A 20772-nucleotide genomic window follows, 5' to 3' on the forward strand; every position below is an offset into this window, starting at 1 on the left:
GCTTATGAAATGGCGGCAATGATCCCAGTGGAGATTGAAGAAGGGTCACCTAGAGTGATCCACTATAATGAAGTTGCCAACTCCCAACTTCAAAGGGAAGAACACGACCTACTTCCAGAAATCCGAGAAAGAGCTCGGATCAGGGAAGAGACATTGAAATGTCGAATGGCTTCGAGATACAATCTAAAGGTAGTGCCGCGAAACTTTGCAGAGAACGACCTCATCCTAATCCGAAATGATATCGGAACAACTTGACCTGGAGAAGGAAAGCTGGCAGTAAATTGGAAATGACCCTACCGAGTCATAAAAGTAGTTGGAAAGGGCTACTACAGACTGTCCAAACTCGAAGGGCGAGAGCTTCCTAGGTCATGGCACGCCTGCAAACTAAGAAGGTATTATAGTTAGGGGTAATAAAGGATCTTAGGATAAGGCGCACTCTTTTTCCTTAAAAGGTTTTTTAATGAGGTGCCAAGCCAAGACCTACAAATTGCCCAACTTAGAGGGATAAAACTCCCACATCTATATATCTGCATTTTCTTTTGAATAAAATTGTTTAGATCTTCTACAAATTCTCAAGATGCATTAACCTGAAACGCTAAAAATTCATCGCCCGATTATAAAGCTACAGATCGGCAGAAAGTGAAAACCAAATTCACTGCACGATCGCGATAAAGACCAACAAAGATGAAAATCAAATTCATCAAAAGGTCGACCAAATGGGGATTAAACCCAATTTCTACAAATCGGCAAAGATGAAAACAGAATAATGCAAGAAGTTATCGAAAGTGATCCATAGAAAGGACCTGACGAGGTCTTAAACAAATGGACTGCTAAAAAATAACTTAAAGACCGGCCGACGAAAAGAAGTCGGACCGGTCGAACACAATAACCAAAGTTATAAAAAGTAAATCCCTGGAAAGAGGTCTGGCCAACCCTATAAAAGAGGATTACTAAAATAACTTAGAAGGGCCCCACATGATGAAGTCAGCCCAAAACATAAATTTATAAAAGTAATCCCTGAAAGAGACCTGAAGAAGGTCCAAAAAAGAGGATTACTAAAATAACTTAGAAGGGCCCGACATGATGAAGTCAGCCCAGAACATAAAGTTATAAAAGTAATCCCTGAAAGAGACCTGAACAAGGTCCAAAAAAGAGGATTACTAAAATAAAGTTCTTTTACTTTATATTCATCTCTTACTTTCAGATACTCTAATGCTTATATTAGTTATGTTGCCTATTTGGTTTATGCTACATTCATGTTACAGATTACTCTTTTGAATTAATGTTATTTGAGGTATTTCAGTTTAATATTGCTTTCTCTTATTTACATTATTGTTATTCCCATCTGAAGACATTTTTATTCCAGTAGATTTACTTTTTTTCTTTTTGGTCTTGGTTAAGAAATCAGTAACTCAGGAGTTATTAAACTCAAACATGAATGATAATTGTTATCTTGTTAATTAAATGAACTTCAATAATTCCAATCTTTTCTTAGGAAATAAATAGGATTCGAAGATCAAACCAATTAATCCCTTGACCTTCCTTTATCTTAGTAAAGGTTAACAAAGTGGAATTAAGATTCAATTCTCATCATCATTGATAAGGATAACTAGGATAGGACCTCTAATTTCTCATACCTTGCCAAAAGTATTTACAGTCATTTATTTATTTTACTTGCCATTTAAATTGCTTGTTCTTCATTTACTTTATTTGCTAATTAAATCATTCCCTCCTCATTCTCAAAACCCCAATTTACAATCTCCATAACGAATAATAAGAACATACTTCCCTGCAGTTCCTTGAGAAGACGACCCGAGGTTTGAATACTTCGGTTATCAATTTATTTAAGGGTTTGTTACTTGTGACAACCAAAACATTTGTATGAAAGGACTTTTGAAGGTTTAGAAACTATACTTGCAACGAGGATTTATCCGCAATCATCATCATCAGGGTCATCAGGGACAATTTTATCGTCCTTTACGACGTTATCCAAGCTGAAGAGAGTAAGGTCGAGCTTGGGTGCAAGAACCCAGACCTGCTCCTTCAGGTTCTCATAAGCAGCAGTTGTGCTACCTACAAGGTAACCCTGGAGCTTGGCATAATCAACTCGGGCAGACTCCAAATCCTCCCTGAGATGCATCATTTTCCTATAGGTCGTGACATAGCTCTCCTTGTGCCTCAACGCCGTGTCTTCAGCCAATTTCACAAAAGCAGCCAGGGCAATGGAACTCGCCTTCTTACCCTCCAACTCTTTCTCTAACTTGGCCACCTTCACCTCGAGCTCCTTCTTCAAATACTTCATCCGATCGAACTCCAACTTGGCCTCATCCATAAGGGCCTTTGTAGCGTGAAGGGGAAGATCTTGGGCAGTCTGATATAAGCCCCCCCCCCCCCATGTGTGCCATCTTGATGCTTCTTCGAGTAATAAAATCCAGATGGTGAAGAAGAGAAACATCATCAGTAGGAATGGTACCATAAGGACTGATTTGTTGGTCCACAAACTCGACAGCATCAAAGTCAGGAGCATCAAGGTTAAAGGGCTCAGCTGTTTTTTGCTTTTTCGGTGGAGGAGCGCCAGAGGTAGCGACAGAAGACTGTGGAGGATCAACCAAACAAACCCAGGGAGTAGGGATCATCCTCCTCGGTCCAGGAGAGCTCGGTATGGATGGCTTCAACGGAACTTGAGAGGACCCCTCCCCTGTCATCTTGGCCGAGACTTTCTGAGCCGCAGTAGCTCTCTTCACCTTCTTAATTGCCTTTATAGATTCATTGTTTTTCACCATCTCTGGAAAAGACACAAATATTGTTACAAACTTAGAGAAAAAGAAATAAACTCGAAAAAATAAGCAAAAAACAAAAGAGAAATCGACCACTACCCAACTCAGCTCGAAGGAGAGAGGGATTTCCTATGAATTTCTTTGTATCAAGATGGGGAGGCTGCCCCCAGTTTTCTTCCAGCACAATCACAAAGGCCTGCTCAGCCTCATCTAACATCTCCCACATATATTTAGAAACCACTACATTTTTTTGCCATTCTAAAGGAAAGGCAGGCTCATCATTCTCATCCAGAAAAAAGGGCCGAGCTCCTTCAACAGCTCGGACCCTGAAAAAGTAATTCTTAAAATTGCAAAAATACTCATCAAACATGGAAAAAACCTTCTTTCCCTGGGAAGCTCGGAAAGAAACCCAGGCGGCCTTCTTCTTAACCACCCCAGGCTTTGTCAAAACAAAAAGATAAAAGAAAAGGGATTGCGAAGTAGGGATATCTAGTTCGTGACGTAGCAATTGAAAGATTTTTATAAAACCCCAGGAGTTGGGATGAAGCTGGGATGGAGCTACATTACAAGACCACAAAAGGTTGGCCTCAAAGGGGGTAAAAGGAAGAGTAATATTCATTTGACTAAAAAAGAAGTCGTATGCATAGAAAAAGGGGCGTTCTCCAACAAATCGGGTAGAAAAACAAACCCTTTCTTCAGAATCGGGAGATACAAGCTCATAATTCTTTTCATCACTATCATTACTACAAATCCTATGAAATTGCCTAAGCTGCTGACAAAACTCGGAGTCAACCAACGAAACACACAGAAGAACCATAGAATCCACCCAATCAGCCATGCCCTCAGGGACTTAGGAAGACGTCTCAACAATATTTTTGCGAGAAGACATGAGGTCAACTAGTCCTACAGCAAGAAAGAAAGAAATAGATTACTAACCAAAATATCTCGGGCAAAGTCAAAATCAACTCATAGCAGAGCATGACTCAAGCATACAAACAAGTAAAAGGAAAACCCCAAGACAAGGTCCAGGGGCATCCTTTGGAGGCAGTGACAGAGTAAGGACTCAGAAAAAATCTACAAGACTAACATCCCAACAAAACTCCCAGCAAAGAAAAGCCCTTTTCCAAAAGGCAACATCCAAAAAGAGATAAAGCCAAAACAAAGTCATCAAAGGAGCAACTAAAATAGCAGTTCAATCAGAAAGCAAACAACAAAACACGCCAAGCGGAGGACATCAAAGATGCAACCTTTTTTTAAAAGAATCAAATGAAGCCATTACCCCAGAAAGTTACAAAATCCTGTAAAGCAAAATATGCAAAACCCTAAAAAACCTCAATCATCAGGAGAAATGCCAGAAACATGCATCACAGCAACAATTGAGCATAACAATGCGAAAAGGTTCAAACTTTCCAGCATGCATTCAAACAAAAAATCAAAGCTTTACCAAAGAACCGAATGCAAAGCAACGAAGGAAGTAAAGAAATAGAAAGAAGAAACCAACCTGGAAAAAGGCGAAAGCTTCGAAGAAAAGTGAGGACGGAAAGATAGAATCCAGAATTGCCTTCCAAAGCAAAGAAAGTGCCAGCAATCACCAAACAACGTCGCAGAGAGAAACGTGAAAACACAAAGTCTCAGGCAAAACAGAAAGGTAGAAAGAAAAAGGGAAAACAAAGAAGAAAAACCATTTTTTGTAAATTCAAAATGAACGTGGGAGGCAAAGAAAATGGAGCATTAAAAAGAATTAATGAGGTTAATCAAAACCATCGCACATTCCCAAAGCCAGGAGACGCGCGTTTTCAAAAGAATGAAAATTCAAAGAGAAACGTTCCGCATTCAAAGGAAAACTCTACAAAGAAGAAGTCGACAAAATGCTCGAGTTCGGCTTCACCAGAGAAGGATCGAAGTCCTAATACTAAGACTCGACCTCAAAAGAAAGACCGAGCTCGAGCAGGGGCACTGTTCATACCCTGGGGTCGAGCTGTCTGACCCGGGATGTTTAACAACAAGACGACCGACCTCTTCAGGTCAGACTATCTGACCTCTTCTCAAAGAGCTCAGCCAAATTGCCTGGAAAGCCCAATAAAAGGGCCCAGATAGAGGAACACGACCCAAATCCAAAGGCAGCCCAAGCCTATAGAAATAAGGGCGGTTCCCTTGGAGATAAGATGACGTCACTCAAAGATAAGATGACGTCACCCAAAGGCAGCCCAAGCCTATAGAAATAAGGCCGCTACCCACATGCCAGACACGTCATCGCGGATCAGTACAGAAGATCTCGTCCGAGATCGACCTACAGTTTCAGGTAACCCTCGAAACAGTTCCCTTGAAAGATAAAGATGACTTCACTCAAAGATAAGATAAGACAATTATCTTATCTAAAGAGGAGATCACTCCACACTATTATAAATACAGTGGATCACCCAGGTATAACTCATACTCTGATTCTACTAACAACCTGCTTAAAGCCCATCCTAACTTAAGCATTGGATTCTCTTGCAGGTACCACCCCACTCCAGTGATCAAGGATCAGCAACATCTCCCGCTCCACCAGTTCCACTAGGTCAGACACGACATCTCCAACCACCATAGTAGATCTCATCTGAGATTGACCTTTAATTTCAGGTAACCCTCGGAACAGAAAGTATTTGTCTAGGAACTCCCTTCTGAGCAGATCCCAGTTGGTAACGACTCCTTCAGGTTAAGTGTAAAACCACTCCCTTGCCTTTCCCTTAAGAGAAAAAGGGAAGGCATATAGCCAAATAGTAGTCTCTTCTGCACCATGACGCCTAGTAGTAGAGCAGGCTGTCTGGAAATCCCTAAGGTGCTTGATAGGCTCTTGAGCATGTAAGCCACGAAACTTGGGCACTAAGTTGATTAGCGCAGTCTTCAGATCAAAATCTGCAGCCAGATTTGGGTGACGCGCTTGATACGGTTGCAATGTAAAGTCCGGGGCTCCTGCTTCCTGTAGTGTAATCCTTCTGGGCTCCGCCATATTACTTGCACGTGAATCAACAGAATTAGTAGAAAAGAAGCTTGTTTCTTCCTCAGATGGCACTTCAGATTTGCCCTCTGATGAAATTGGTGAATTGGCGAGAACCACTTCACCACCCTAAGAGGCTAACTGACGCCGAGCTCGCTGGTGCACGAAATTGTGATCATCAATGGCTCCAACAGCTTGGTACGCATAATTGTAATCTCAACTTCTTGTTACAACTCCACACAACTAACCAGCAAGTGCACTGGGTCGTCCAAGTAATAAACCTTACGTGAGTAAGGTTCGATCACACGGAGATTATCGGCTTGAAGCAACCTATAGTCATCTTGTAAATCTCAGTCAGGCGGATTCAAATGGTTATGGAGAATTGATAATTAAAATATGAATAAAACATAAAACAGGATAGAGATACTTATGTAGTTCATTGGTGAGAATTTCAGATAAGCGTATGAAGATGCTTTGTTCCTTCTGAACCTCTGCTTTCTTATTGCCTTCTTCCAATCATTCATACTCCTTTCCATGGCAAGCTTATGTTGGGTTTCACCGTTGTCAATGGCTACCTCCCGTCCTCTCAGTGAAAATATTCCAAATGTGCTGTCACCGCACGGCTAATCAGCTGTTGGTTCTCGATCATGTTGGAATAAGATCCATTGATCCTTTTGCGTCTGTCACTACGCCCAACACTCGCGAGTTTGAAGCTTGTCACAGTCATCCCTTCCCTGATCCTACTCGGAATACCACAGATAAGGTTTAGACTTTCTGAATCTCAGGAATGCTGCCAATTGATTCTAGCCTATACCACGAAGACTCTAATCTCATGGAATGGAAGGCTCGGTTGTCAGGCGAGGCAACCATGCGTCATGAAATAGGAGGCTAAGAGATACGCACTCAAGCTATTGCAAGTAGAACAGAGGTGATTGTCAGGCACATGTTCATAGGTGAGAATGATGATGAGTGTCACGGATCATCACATCCTTAAGGTTAAAGAACCAGTGTATATCTTAAAGAAGAAATAGGCTTGAATTGAATAGAAAAACAATAGTACTTTGCATTAATTCATGAAGAACAGCAGAGCTCCACACCTTAATCTATGGTGTGTAGAAACTCTACCATTGAAAATACAAAAGAACAAAAGGTCTAGGCATGGCCGAATGGCCAGCCTCCCAAAGATGAAAAGTATTCTCAAGTGTGTAAAATACAATAGCAAAAGGTCCTATTTGTAGAAAACTAGTAACCCAGGGTTTACAGAAATGAGTAAATGATGCAGAATTCACTTCCGGGCCCATTTGGTGTGTGCTTGGGCTGAGCATTGAGGCTTTCACATGTAGAGACTTTTCTTGGAGTTAAACGCCAGCTTTTGTGCCAGTTTGGGCGTTTAACTCCAGCTTTCATGCCAGTTCTGGCGTTTTGACGCCAAAATTTCTATGCTGAATTGGAACGCCGGTTTGGGCCATAAAATCTCGGGCAAAGTATTGACTATTATATATTGCTAGAAAGCCCAGGATCTCTACTTTACAATGCAATTGAGAGCGCGCCAATTGGGCTTCTCTAGCTCCAAAAATTCACTTCGAGTGCAGGGAGGTCAGAATCCAACAGCATCTGCAGTCCTTTTTTAGCCTCTGAATCAGATTTTTGCTCAGGTCTTCAATTTCAGCTAGAAAATACCTGAAATCACAGAAAAACACACAAACTCATAGTAAAGTCCAGAAATATGATTTTTATTTAAAAACTAATAAAAACATAATAAAACTAACTAAAATATACTAAAAACATACTAAAAACAATGCCAAAAAGCATATAAATTATCCGCTCATCACAACACCAAACTTAAATTGTTGCTTGTCCCCAAGCAACTGAAAATCAAATAGGATAAAAAGAAGAGAATATATTATAAATTTCAAAATATCAATGAAACTTAGCTCCAATTAGATGAGCGGGACTAGTAGCTTTTTGCCTCTGAACAGTTTTGGCATCTCACTTTATCCCTTGAAGTTCAGAATGATTAGCATCTATAGGAACTCAGAATTCAGATAGTGTTATTGATTCTCCTAGTTTAGTATGTTGATTCTTGAACACAGCTACTTTATGAGTCTTGGCCGTGACCCTAAGCATTTTGTTTTCCAGTATTACCACCGGATACATAAATGCCACAGACACATAACTGGGTGAACCTTTTCGGATTTTGACTCAGCTTTGCTAGAGTCCCCAATTAGAGGTGTCCAGAGCTCTTAAGCATACTTTTTTTGCTTTGGACCACGACTTTAACCGCTCAGTCTCAAGTTTTCACTTGACACCTTCACGCCACAGGCACATGGTTAGGGACAGCTTGGTTTAGCCGCTTAGGCCAGGATTTTATTCCTGTGGGCCCTCCTATCCACTGATGCTCATAGCCTTGGATCCTTTTATTTTACCATTGTATTTTGGTTTAATGGGCTATTGGCTTTTTCTGTTTACTTTTTTTTTCTTTTATTTTTTTTGCCATTTTTTTCCTGCAAGCTTTTCACTGCTTTTTCTTGCTTCAAGAATCAATTTTATGATTTTTTACATTATCAATAACATTTCTCCTTTTTCATTATTCTTTCAAGAGCCAACAATTTTAACATTCATAAACAACAAATTCAAATATATGCACTGTTCAAGCATTCATTTAGAAAATAAAAAGTATTGTCACCACATCAAAATAATTAAACTCGTTTCAAGGATGAATTCGAAATCATGTACTTCTTGTTCTTTTGTGATTAAAACATTTTTTATTTAAGAAAGGTGATGGATTCATAGGACATTCAGAACTTTAAGACATTGACTCTAAGACACTAATGATCATGTAATAAAGACACAAACATAGACAAACCTAAAGTATAAAAATTTGAAAAACAGAAAATAAAGAACAAGAAAATTAAAGAACAGGTCCACCTTAGTGATGGCGGCTAGTTCTTCCTCTTGAAGATCTTATGGAGTGCTTGAGCTCCTCAATGTCTCTTCCTTGCCTTTGTTGCTCCTCTCTCATCATTCTTTGATCTTCTCTAATTTCATGAAGGAGGATAGAATGCTCTTGGTGTTCCACCCATAGTTGTCCCATATTGGAACTTAATTCTCCTAGGAAGGTGTTAATTTTCTCCCAATAATTTTGTGGAGGAAAATGCATCCCTTGAGGCATCTCAGGGATTTTATGATGAGTAATTTTCTCATGCTCTTGTCCATGAGTGGGATCTCTTGTTTGCTCCATCCTTTTCTTAGTAATGGGCTTGTTCTCATCAACGAGGATGTCTTCCTCTATGTCAATTCCATCTGAATTGCAGAGATGACAAATGCGATGAGGGAAGGCTAACCTTGCCAAAGTAGAAGACTTGTCCGCCACCTTGTAGAGTTCTAGGGATATAACCTCATGAACTTCTACTTCCTCTCTAATCATGATGCTATGGATCATGATAGCCTGGTCTATAGTAACTTCAGACCGGTTGCTAGTGGGAATGATTGAGCGTTGGATGAACTCCAACCATCCCTTAGCCACGGGTTTGAGGTCATGCCTTCTTAGTTGAACCACCTTCCCTTTTGAATCTCTCTTCCATTGAGTGCTCTCTTCACAAATGTCTATGAGGACTTGGTACAACCTTTGATCAAAGTTGACCCTTCTAGTGTAGGGGCGTGCATCTCCTTGCATCATGTGCAAGTTGAATACCAACCTTACATTTTCCGGACTAAAATCTAAGCATTTCCTTCGAACCATTGTAAGCCAATTCTTTGGGTTCGGGTTCACACTTTGATCATGGTTCTTGGTGATCCATACATTGGCATAGAACTCTTGAACCATTAAGATCCCGACTTGTTGAATGGGGTTGGTGAGGACTTTCCAACCTTTTCTTCGAATCTCATGTCGGATCTCCAGATATTCACCCTTTTTGAGCTTGAAAGGGACCTCGGGAATCACTTTCTTTTTTACCACTACTTCATAGAAGTGGTCTTGATGCACCCTTGAGATGAATCTGTCCATCTCCCATGACTCGGAGGTAGAAGCTTTTGCCTTCCCTTTTCTCTTTCTAGAGGTTTCTCCGGTCTTTGGTACCATAAATGGTTATGGAAAAACAATAAGCAACGCTTTTACCACACCAAACTTAGAAGGTTTGCTCGTCCTCGAGCAAAAAGAGAAAGAAGAGAGTAGAGGAAGAAGAAATAGAGGAGATGGAGGGGGTAGTGACGTTAGGATTTTATGGTGGTAAAGAAGTTCATAAAAACAGTCGCGTTGTGGATATAGTCTCTAAACCAACAAAAATCCCTTCATATAAATGTTTTGGTTGTCACAAGTAACAAACCCCTTAAAAATTGTTAACCGAGTATTCAAACCTCGGGTCGTCTTCTCAAGGAACTGCAGAGAAGTATGTTCTTATTATTGGTTATGGAGGTTGTAAAATCGGGGTTGAGAGTGAAGAGTAGATATGACAAATAATTTAAATGGCAATTAAAATAAATAAATACTGTAAAGCAATCTTTTGGCAAGGTAAGAGAAATTGGAAGTCTAACTTAGTTATCTCTCTCAACAATAATGAAAGTTGAATCTAAATTCCACTTAGTTAACCTTTACTAAAGTAAAGGAAAGTCAAGGGACTAATTAGTTTGACCTTCAAATCCTATTTATTTCCTAAGAAAAAGTTGGAATTATTGAAGTTCAGCTCAATTAGCAAGATAACGATTATCAATTATGCTGAGTTTAATAATGTTGAGTTACTGATTTCTTAACCAATACCAAAAGGGGAAAAAGTAAAATTGTTGGAATAAAAATGTCCTTAGATGGAAAGCAATGGTAACACAAATTAAAGAGAAAGCAATCAATAACTGAAATACCTCAAATAATCATTAATTCAAATCATAACATGGAAAGGGTTCATAAGTCAAGTTGGCAACATTTATAGGTACGAATAAAAGCATTAAAGTAAATATTAAACCTGGATCGAGAGTCACTCTTACAAACTAAGAGAAGTCCTAAATCCTAATCCTAATCCTAAGAGAAAGAGGAGAGAACCTCTCTCAAACTAAATCTAAATCATGGAAAGTGAAAATTGGCGAGCTCTCTCTGAATGGATGCGTTCCCTCACTTTGTAACCTTTGGCCTATGCCTTTTTGACTTGGATTTGGGCCAAAAAGGGCTTCAGAATTTGCTATGAGTGTTTTCTGCAATTTCTGGTGCATGGCCTCTGTCACACGTCCGCGTGGGTCATGCGGTCGCATCATTCGGAGCATTTCCTTGCCATGCGGTCGCGTCAGTCATGCAACCTCGTCATGTGCGTTCTGCTTAAGGTGCGCGGTCGCGTCAGTCATGCGGCCACGTCGCTGCTGATTCGCGCTTGGCACGCGATCGCTTCGTACATGTGATCGCGTGGATGCCAGTTTCTTCAGAAGCTCCGTTTTGTGCTTTCCTTCCATTTTTGTATGTTTCCTTTCCATCCTTTAAGTCATTCCTACCTTAGAAGATCTGAAACTACTCAACACACTAATCACGGCATCGAATGGAAATAAAGGTAATTAAAATAATTAATATTAAAGCATAGGAAACATGTTTTTCACATACATCACATAATAAGGAAGGAAAAGTAAAACCATGCAATTAATATGAATAAGTGGGTGAAGGATTGAATAAATCACTCAAATTAAGCACAAAATATATCATAAAATATGGGTTTATCAGGTAGTGTTTCGGCCAAGGGGGTGAAGTAATGTTTAAGATGTGTGAAAATGAAAGGGTGAAGATGGGTTTATATAGGAGTGGAGAGGGGGCTTGGGTTCGGCCATGTATGGGTGGGTTTGGGAGGGAAAGTGGTTTGAATTTGAATGATGAGGTAGGTGGGGTTTATGATGGATGGATGTGGATTGGTGAAGGGATTATGGAGAAGAGGGTAGGATTTGATAGGTGAGGGGTTTTTGGGGAAGAGGTATTGAGGTGATTGGTGAAGGGTATTTGGGGAAGAGTATTATGAAAAGGTGTGAAGAAGAGAGAGAGTGAGTTGAGGTTGGTGGGGATCCTGTGGGGTCCATAGATCCTGAGGTGTCAAGGATTTCTCATCCCTGCACCAATTAGGCGTGCAAAATGCCTCTGCTGCCAATCCTGGCATTAAACGCCAGCTTGCTGCCCATTTCTAGCGTTTAACGCCAGCTTCTTACCCTTTTCTGGCATTAAACGCTAGTCTGGTGCCCATTTCTAGCGTTAAAGCACCAGACTGGCGTTTAAGGCCCACTCTGCTGCCCTTACTGGCGTTTAAACGCCAGTAGGCTTTTCCTCCAGGGTGTGCTGTTTTTCATTCTGTTTTTCAGTTTGTTTTTACTTTTTCAATTGTTTTTGTGACTTCACAGGATCATCAACCAATAGAAAACATAAAATAATAATGGAAAATAGAAATTTAACATAGATAAGTAAAATTGGGTTACCTCCCAATAAGCGCTTCTTTAATGTCAGTAGCTTGACAGTGGGCTCTCATGGAGCCTCACAGATACTCAAAGCATGATGATGACCTCTCAACACCAAACTTAGAGTTTGATGATGGCCTCCCAACACCAAACTTAGAGTTTGAATGTGGGGATTTTGTTTGACTCTACATTGAGAGAAGCTTTTCATGCTTCATCTCCATGGTTACAGAGGGAGATCCTTGAGCTTTAAACACAAGGGAGTCCTCATTCACTTGAAGGACTAATTCTCCTCTGTCAACATCAATCACAGCTTTTGCTGTGGCTAGGAAGGGTCTTTCAAGGATGATGGATTCATCCATACACTTTCCAGTTTCTAGGATTATAAAATCAGCAGGGATGTAGTGGCCTTCAACCTTTACCAAGACATCCTCTACAAGTCCATAAGCCTGTTTTCTTGAATTTTCTGCCATCTCTAGTGGGATTCTTGCAGCTTGTACCTCAAGGATTCCTAGTTTCTCTATTACAGAGAGGGGCATGAAGTTTATGCTTGACCCTAGGTCACACAGAGCTTTCTCAAAGGTCATGGTGCCTATGGTACAAGGTATTGAGAACTTTCCAGGATCTTGTCTTTTTTGAGGTAATCTCTGCCTAGTCAAGTCATCCAGTTCTTTGGTGAGCAAAGGGGGTTCATCCTCCCAAGTCTCATCACCAAATAAGTTTGCATTTAGCTTTATGATTGCTTCAAATAACTTTGCAACTTGTTATTCAGTAACATCTTCATCCTCTTCAGAGGAAGAATACTCATCAGAGCTCATGAATGGAAAAAGTAAATTCATTGGAATCTCTATGGTCTCAGTGTGAGCCTTAGATTCCCATGGTTCCTCATTAGGGAACTCCTTGGAGGCCAGTAGACGTCCATTGAGGTCTTCTTCAGTGGAGATCACTGCCTCTTCCTCCTCTCCAGATTCGGCTGTGTGGGTTATATTGATGGCCTTGCACTCTCTTTTTGGGTTCTCTTCTGTATTGCTTAGGAGAGTACTAGGAGGGAGTTCAGTAATTTTCTTACTCAGCTAACCCACTTGTGCCACCAAATTTCTAATGAAGGACCTTGTTTCAGTCATGAAACTTTGTGTGGTTTTAATTAGATCAGAGACTATAGTTGCTAATTCAGAGTGGTTCTGCTTAGAATTCTCTGTTTGTTGCTGAGAAGATGATGGAAAAGGCTTGCTATTGCTAAACCTATTTCTTCCACCATTATTGTTGTTGAAGCCTTGTTGAGGCCTCTGTTGATCCTTCGATGAGAGGTTTGGATAATTTCTCCATGAAAAATTATAGGTGTTTCCATAGGATTCTCCCATGTAATTCACCTCTTCCATTGCTGGGTTCTCAGGATCATAAGCTTCTTCTTCAGATGAAGCTTCTTTGGTACTGACTGTTGTTGCTTGCATTCCAGACAGACTCTTGAGAAATCATATTTACTTGTTGAGTCAATATTTTATTCTAAGTCAGTATGGCATTTAGAGTATCAATCTCAAGAACTTCTTTCTTCTTACTTGTCCCATTATTCACAAGATTCCTTTCAGAGGTTTACATGAATTGTTATTTGCAACCATTTCAATGAGTTCCTGAGCTTCTGTAGGCATCTTCTTCAGATGAAGAGATCCTCCAGCAGAACTGTCCAATGACATCTTGGACAGTTTAGACAAACCATCATAGAAGATACCTATGATGCTTCATTCTGAAAGCATGTCAGAAGGACACCTTCTGATCAATTGCTTGTATCTTTCCCAAGCTTCATAGAGGGATTCAGCTTCCTTCTGTCTGAAGGTTTGGACTTCCACTTTAAGCTTGCTCAATTTTTGAGGCGGAAAGAATTTTGCCAAGAAGGCATTGACTAGCTTTTCCCAAGAGTTCAGGCTTTCTTTAGGTTGTGAATCCAACCATGTTCTAGCTCTGTCTCTTACAGCAAAGGGAAAGAGCATAAGCTTGTAGACCTCGGGATCAACCTATTGGTCTTGATAGTGTCACAGATTTGCAAGAATTTAGCTAAGAACTGATGAGGATCTTCCAATGGTAGTCTATGAAACTTGCAATTCTGTTACATCAGAGAAACTAATTGAGGCTTAAGCTCAAATTTGTTTGCTCCAATGGCAGGGATTGAGATGCTTCTCCCATAGAAGTCAGGAGTAGGTGCAGTAAAGTCACCAAGCACCTTCCTTGCATTGTTGGCATTGTTGTTGTTTTCGGCTGCCATGGCTTCTTCTTGTTTGAAAAGTTTTGTTAGGTTCTCGATAGAGAGTTGTACTTTAGCTTCTCTTAGCTTTCTCTTCAAGGTCCTTTCAGGTTCAGGATCAGCTTCAACAAGAATGCCTTTGTCCTTGCTCTTGCTCATATGAAAAGAGAGGAGAAGAAAATATGGAATCCTCTATGTCACAGTATAGAGATTCTTTGAGGTGTCAGAGGTAAAGAAGAATAGAAGGAAAAGGTAGAGAAGAAAGAATTCGAACTTATCAAGAGGGATAGAGTTCGAATTGTACATTGAGGAGGAGTGTTAGTCCATAAATAGAAGGATGTGAGGAGAGGGAAAGAATTTTCGAAAATAAAGTAAAAAGATTTTGAAATAATTAAGAGAAATTTTGAAAATTTGGTAAATGATTTTCGAAAACTAAGATTGGGAAAGAAATTAAGTGATTTTTGAAAAAGATTTTGAAATTAGAAATCAAAAAGATATGATTGAAAATTATTTTGAAAAAGATGTAATTGAGAAGATATGATTGAAAATCAAATTTAAAAGAAGAAAGTTTTTAACAATAAAGTTGATTACTTGACCAACAAGAAATTAAAAGATATGATTCTAGAATTAAAACTTTTGATCCTTTCTTAATAGGCAAGTAACAACTTGAAAATTTTGAATTAAATCACTAATTGTAGCAAGGATTTTCGAAAATAGTAATAAAGAAAAAAAAATTGAAAAGAAATTGATTTTGAAAAATTATGAATATTTGAAAAATATTTGAATTAGAAACAAAATCTTCCCTCTTGTGTCCTCCTGGCATTAAACGCCCAGAATGGTATCCATTCTGGCGTTTAACGCCCAAACTGCTATCTTTTTGGGCGTTTAACGCCCAGCAAGGTACCCTGGCTGGCGTTTAAACGCCAGTTTTCCTTCTTCACTGGGCGTTTTGAACGCCCAGCTTTTTCTGTGTAATTCCTCTACTGAATGTTCTGAATCTTCAATTCTCTGTGTTATTGACTTGAAAAGACACAATTCTAAAATTTTTTTGAATTTTTAATGATGTGAAACAATAAAAAATGCAACTAAGATCAAATAAACAATGCATACAAGACACCAAACTTAGAAGTCTGTATACTAAGAACTATAACAATTTGAAAATGCATGTAAGAAACAACAAAAGACACAAAATAAGAGAAATTAAAGATCAGAGCACTGAAATCATTAAGAACAACTTGAAGATCAATAAAGAACATAATGCATATATTCGAAAAAATACAAGAAAAATAAAGACATGCAATTGACACCAAACTTAAATATTGACACTTGACTTAAACAAGAAACACAAAATATTTTTGGTTTTTTTTATTTTATAAATTTTTTTTTTGTGATTTTTCGAAAATTATATGGAAAAAGAGAAAAAGGACTTCAAAATTCTTAATGAGAATTCCAGGAATCATGCAATGCTAGTCTAAAACTCCGGTCCAGGAATTAGACATGGCTTACTAGCCAGCCAAGCTTTCAGTAAAAGCTTCGGTCCAAAACACTAGACATGGCCAATGGCCAGCTGATGCGGGTAGAAATTGGTGAATTAAAAATTATTAGAATATATGCGTTGCAAGTATAGTTCTTAACTCACTAGAAATCCACCGCTCAATTTAGAAAGGTGTCTCAGAAAATTTAAATTTAAAATACTGGGAGTATGAATCCCAGGTCATCTCCCAACGAGTTGTAGGAAAGAGCGCTATTTTATTAATCAGATGTTTTTGAAAAGGTTTGAGTTGAGTAAACAGGAAATTAAATTGATGAAATTGAATAATGTAAATAAAAGCCTTGACTGGGAGTTGATTACATGGAAGCCCTATTCTTGATGGAACATTCTTAAGATTAATTGACAATTGAGAGTTGTTTTGTTTAGTTATCCTATACTAAGTAAAGGAAGGTAAAACCAGTTAGAATGCTATTCTATTCACAAGTCCCAATCCACTCTGGGGGGGATTGGTGTCAGGAATTAGAGAGCAATCCAACAATAACCCAATTACAATCTTTCTCTTGAACCTTACAACTCAAGGGTTCCTTTCAATCAACTCCCCATCAAGTTAGGGAACTACTCACTCATTGTAAAGGTAAAATTTGTAGCATATGAAAAGGAATTAAAGAAATACATTGTAAACAAATATTAAAAATAATCAATTAAAAATAAAAGTGATCCTTGTATTAAATAATCCTAAAAATATTCCAATGGTAAAATTAAACAAAGCAAGGAACATGGAAGAGTAAGCCAAGTAAAGAAAACGAACTAGAATGACGAAGTCTTGATGAGGTAATAACTCTTCTCAATATCCCAATGCAAAAAGCTAGAGAAACTAAAATCCTAAGAACTATGAATGTGTAGAGAGAAAACCTAGAGGAGGAGTAAAACTAGATCTAAAACTAAAACTGTGTAGAATGAATGTTGTCTTTGGTTTCTGTATGTTCTCTGGCTCTACTCTGCTGTTCCGGGCCGAAAACTGGGTCAAAATAGGGCCCGAAATCACCCCCAGCGAATCTGCAAATTATGCAGGTCGCGCACGTCACGCGATCGCGTCGCTCATGCGGACGCGTCATTCGCGTTTCTTCCTTGCCACGCGGACGAGTCGTCTATGCGGCCGCGTCACTCGTGCTGTTCCATCCGCGCGGTCGCGTCATCCATGCGGCCGCATTGCTTCAAATTGCTCTCTTCCGCGCGGTCGCGTCATCCACGCGGCCGCGTCGCTTCTCGCTGGTCATCTCCTCAATTTCTTGTGTTCCTTCCATTTTTGCAGCTTCCCTTCCAATCTCCAACTCATTCATGCCCTATCAAGCCTGAAAAACTTAACACACAGATCACGGCATCGAATGGAATAAGGGATAAATAAAATACATAATTAAAAGTCTCTAGGAAGCAAGTTTTCAACCATAAAACATCTTTAGGATGGAAATATAAATGCATGCTTATTTAATGAATAAGTGGGCAAAGATCATGATAAAACCACACAATTAAACACAATATAAACCATGAAATAGTGGTTTATCAACCTCCCCACACTTAAACATTAGCATGTCCTCATGCTTAATTGAAGGAGATAAATGAAATGAGTAAGAACATGTAAAACCTATGAAATGCAATGCAACCTATATATATATGAATGCAACTATATGATTCTTGTCCACTTGATCAAAAGTAAGTAAGTTCTTCAACACAATTATAATTCAAATTCTACTAATTCAATCTTATAAAGTAAGAGCAGATAAAAATGCAAGAGGATAGCTCATGAAAGCAGGGAACATAGAAATTCAAGCATGGAACCCTCACTGATGGTGTATGTACACTCTAGTCTCTGTAGTGTATAGGGTAATCACTCTATCCTTCTCTAATCATGCTTTCTAATTTTTGTTCTTCTCCTAACCAATCAACAACATTTACAATACCAATGCAAGCATCATGAGGTCTTTTCAAGGTTGTAATGGGGCCAAGGTAAGGGTAAGGATTCATATATGGCTAGTAAGCTTATAAATTGAATCTTTAATTAACCTAAGCTTTAATATAACCTATATATACTCTATATAACTTAGAATTCACACTTAGCAACCCAGAATTCCCTTTTACGTTCCATACTCATGTATCAACTTTTTATTTTGATTTTATCATATGTGCATTGATTTTTGAATTCTTAATTCAGCATTGGGGTAATTTTGTCCCCTTATTTGTTGATTGGTTTTTTATTTATTTATTTATTTATTTTTTTAATAGAAACATAAAAATAAATATAGCTTATCAATGCACATAGATTTTTTATTCTTATAGTTTCACATGAGTAGGTATCCAAATTCCCATTAAATTATCATGACACATTCCCTTAATAACGTTTGTTCCCACAATTTCCCATACTTAACTAGCACACACAATTCTATCTTAAGCTAACCAAAGATTCAATTTGGGATATACAATTGTTTTTTTGCTTAAGGCTAGTAATGTGGTGAAATATAGAACAAATGGGATTTAAAGGCTCAAAGTGGTTAACAAAGGTAAATTAAAAGGGTTGGCTTAATTTGGATAAGTAAGCTAAACAAATAATGGCCTCAATCATATGCAAGCATACAAATATAATAAATATTGGACATATAAGATAAAACAAAATATAGATTACAATCATAGAGAAGTAAAGACACAAAAATAAATTAATTATGGTTAAATAGTGTAACCATGCATAAAGGCTCAAATCTTCACAGGTTGTGTGTTCTTTAGCTCAAACATCATGTTCCAAATACAACTTCAAGCAAATTTATCATAAAAATTTTAAAAATTAGTGAAATTTGTTCCAAAGATAGAGTCTTAGAAGAAACTTATTGTCTTTTCAATCAAGTAGAGCATGCATGCAACTAACCTATTACTATGCAATTTGTCCTAATTTATTGGTGCTAGGGAAGAGAAATTACCACCGGAAGTCAGGTACTGACCAACCTCCCCACACTTAAGGCGTTGCACCGTCCTCGGTACCATCTGTCAGGAACAGGGGTGGGCTGGTAGTAGTATCTCCATAGTTGGGACCATCATGGCTCCCTATGCTGGTAAAGGAAGTGGAGTCCGGGGTGTCTGAGTCCTTGAATTTTCCCTTAAGTAGCTCCTTGAGGTGTTTGAATCGGCGCTCGTTACGGCGCTCTCTTAACCTCGCTTTCTGTTCTTGCCGATCCAATTTATTGATTATCTGCTGGAGCAGTTCATCAGTTGTAGGTGCTTGTGATGTTGAAAAAGGAATATCTTCAACTGGAGCAGTAGGAAGGCTTGTAGTGGCTCCTGGAAGTCTGAGGTACTTCCCATTGGGGACATACTGAGCATCCCGTGGAAGCATGGCTTTGGTGTCTCCAGCTCTGTAGGAAACTCCGGCTGCTGAGACAAGATCTGAGACCAAGGCGGGAAAAGGTAAGTTGCCCGCAATTTGTACGTGTCCCATGGCATTCCGGATATGTCTTGGTAGATTCAGAGGCTGGTCTGTAAGGATGCACCATAATAGAACGGCCATGTCCGCTATGAAGGAGGACTCGTAAGTGCTCGGAAAGACATAATGGGACATGATCTGTGCCCATACACGAGCCTCCAAGGTAAGTGCTGAAGCCAATTGATGAGCGGATAATTTATACGCTTTGTGGCATTGTTTTTAGTATGTTTTTAGTATATTTTAATTAGTTTTTATTATATTTTTATTAGTTTTTAAATAAAAATCACTCTTCTGGACTTTACTATGAGTTTGTGTATTTTTCTGTGATTTCAGGTATTTTCTGGCTGAAATTGAGGGACCTGAGCAAAACTCTAATTCAGAGGCTGAAAAAGGACTGCAGATGCTGTTGGATTCTGACCTCCCTGCACTCAAAGTGGATTTTCTGGAGCTACAGACGCCCAATTGGCGCGCTCTTAATTGCGTTGGAAAGTCAACATTCTGGGCTTTCCAGCAATATATATTAGTCCATACTTTGCCCGAGATTTGATGGCCCAAACAGGCGTTCCAAGTCAGCTCAAGAATTCTGGCGTTTAACTCCAAAACTGGCACAAAAGCTAGAGTTAAACGCCCAAACTGGCACAAAAGCTGGCGTTTAACTCCAAGAAAAGTCTCTACACATGAACGCTTCAATGCTCAGCCCAGGCACACACCAAGTGGGCCCGGAAGAAGATTTCTGCATTAATTACTGATTTCTGTAAACCCTAGGCTACTAGTTCTCTATAAATAGGACCTTTTGCTATTGTATTTTCATCATCTTGGGACGTTTAGTCCTTAGACCTTTGAGGCTGGCCATTCGGCCATGCTTACACTATTTGTTCTTATGTATTTTCAACGGTGGAGTTTCTACACACCATAGATTAAGGTGTGGAGCTCTGCTGTTCTTCATGAATTAATACAAAGCACTATTATTTTTCTATTCAACTCAAGTCTATTTCTTCTCCAAGATATTCATTCGTTCTTCAACTTGATGAATGTGATGATCCATGACACTCATCATCATTCTCACCTATGAACATGTGCCTGACAAACACCTTTGTTCTACTAGCAATGGCTTGAATGCGTATCTCTTGGGTTTCTAATCTAGGATTGGAACCTTCGTGGTATAGGCTAGAATTAATGGCAGCCATTCCTGAGATCCAGAAAGTCTAAACATTGTCTGTGGTATTCCGAGTAGGATCTGGGAAGGGATGACTGTGACGAGCTTCAAACTCGTGATTGTGGGGCGTGTGACAGACGCAAAAGGATCAATGGATCCTATTCCGACATGATCGAGAACCGACAGCTGATTAGCCGATGCTGTGACAGAGCATCAGGACCATTTTCACTGAGAGGACGGGATGTAGCCATTGACAA

This window comes from Arachis ipaensis, chromosome B7 (genome assembly GCF_059453495.1).
Source record: "Arachis ipaensis isolate K30076 ecotype BB chromosome B7, ASM5945349v1, whole genome shotgun sequence".
Lineage (NCBI taxonomy): Eukaryota > Viridiplantae > Streptophyta > Magnoliopsida > Fabales > Fabaceae > Arachis > Arachis ipaensis.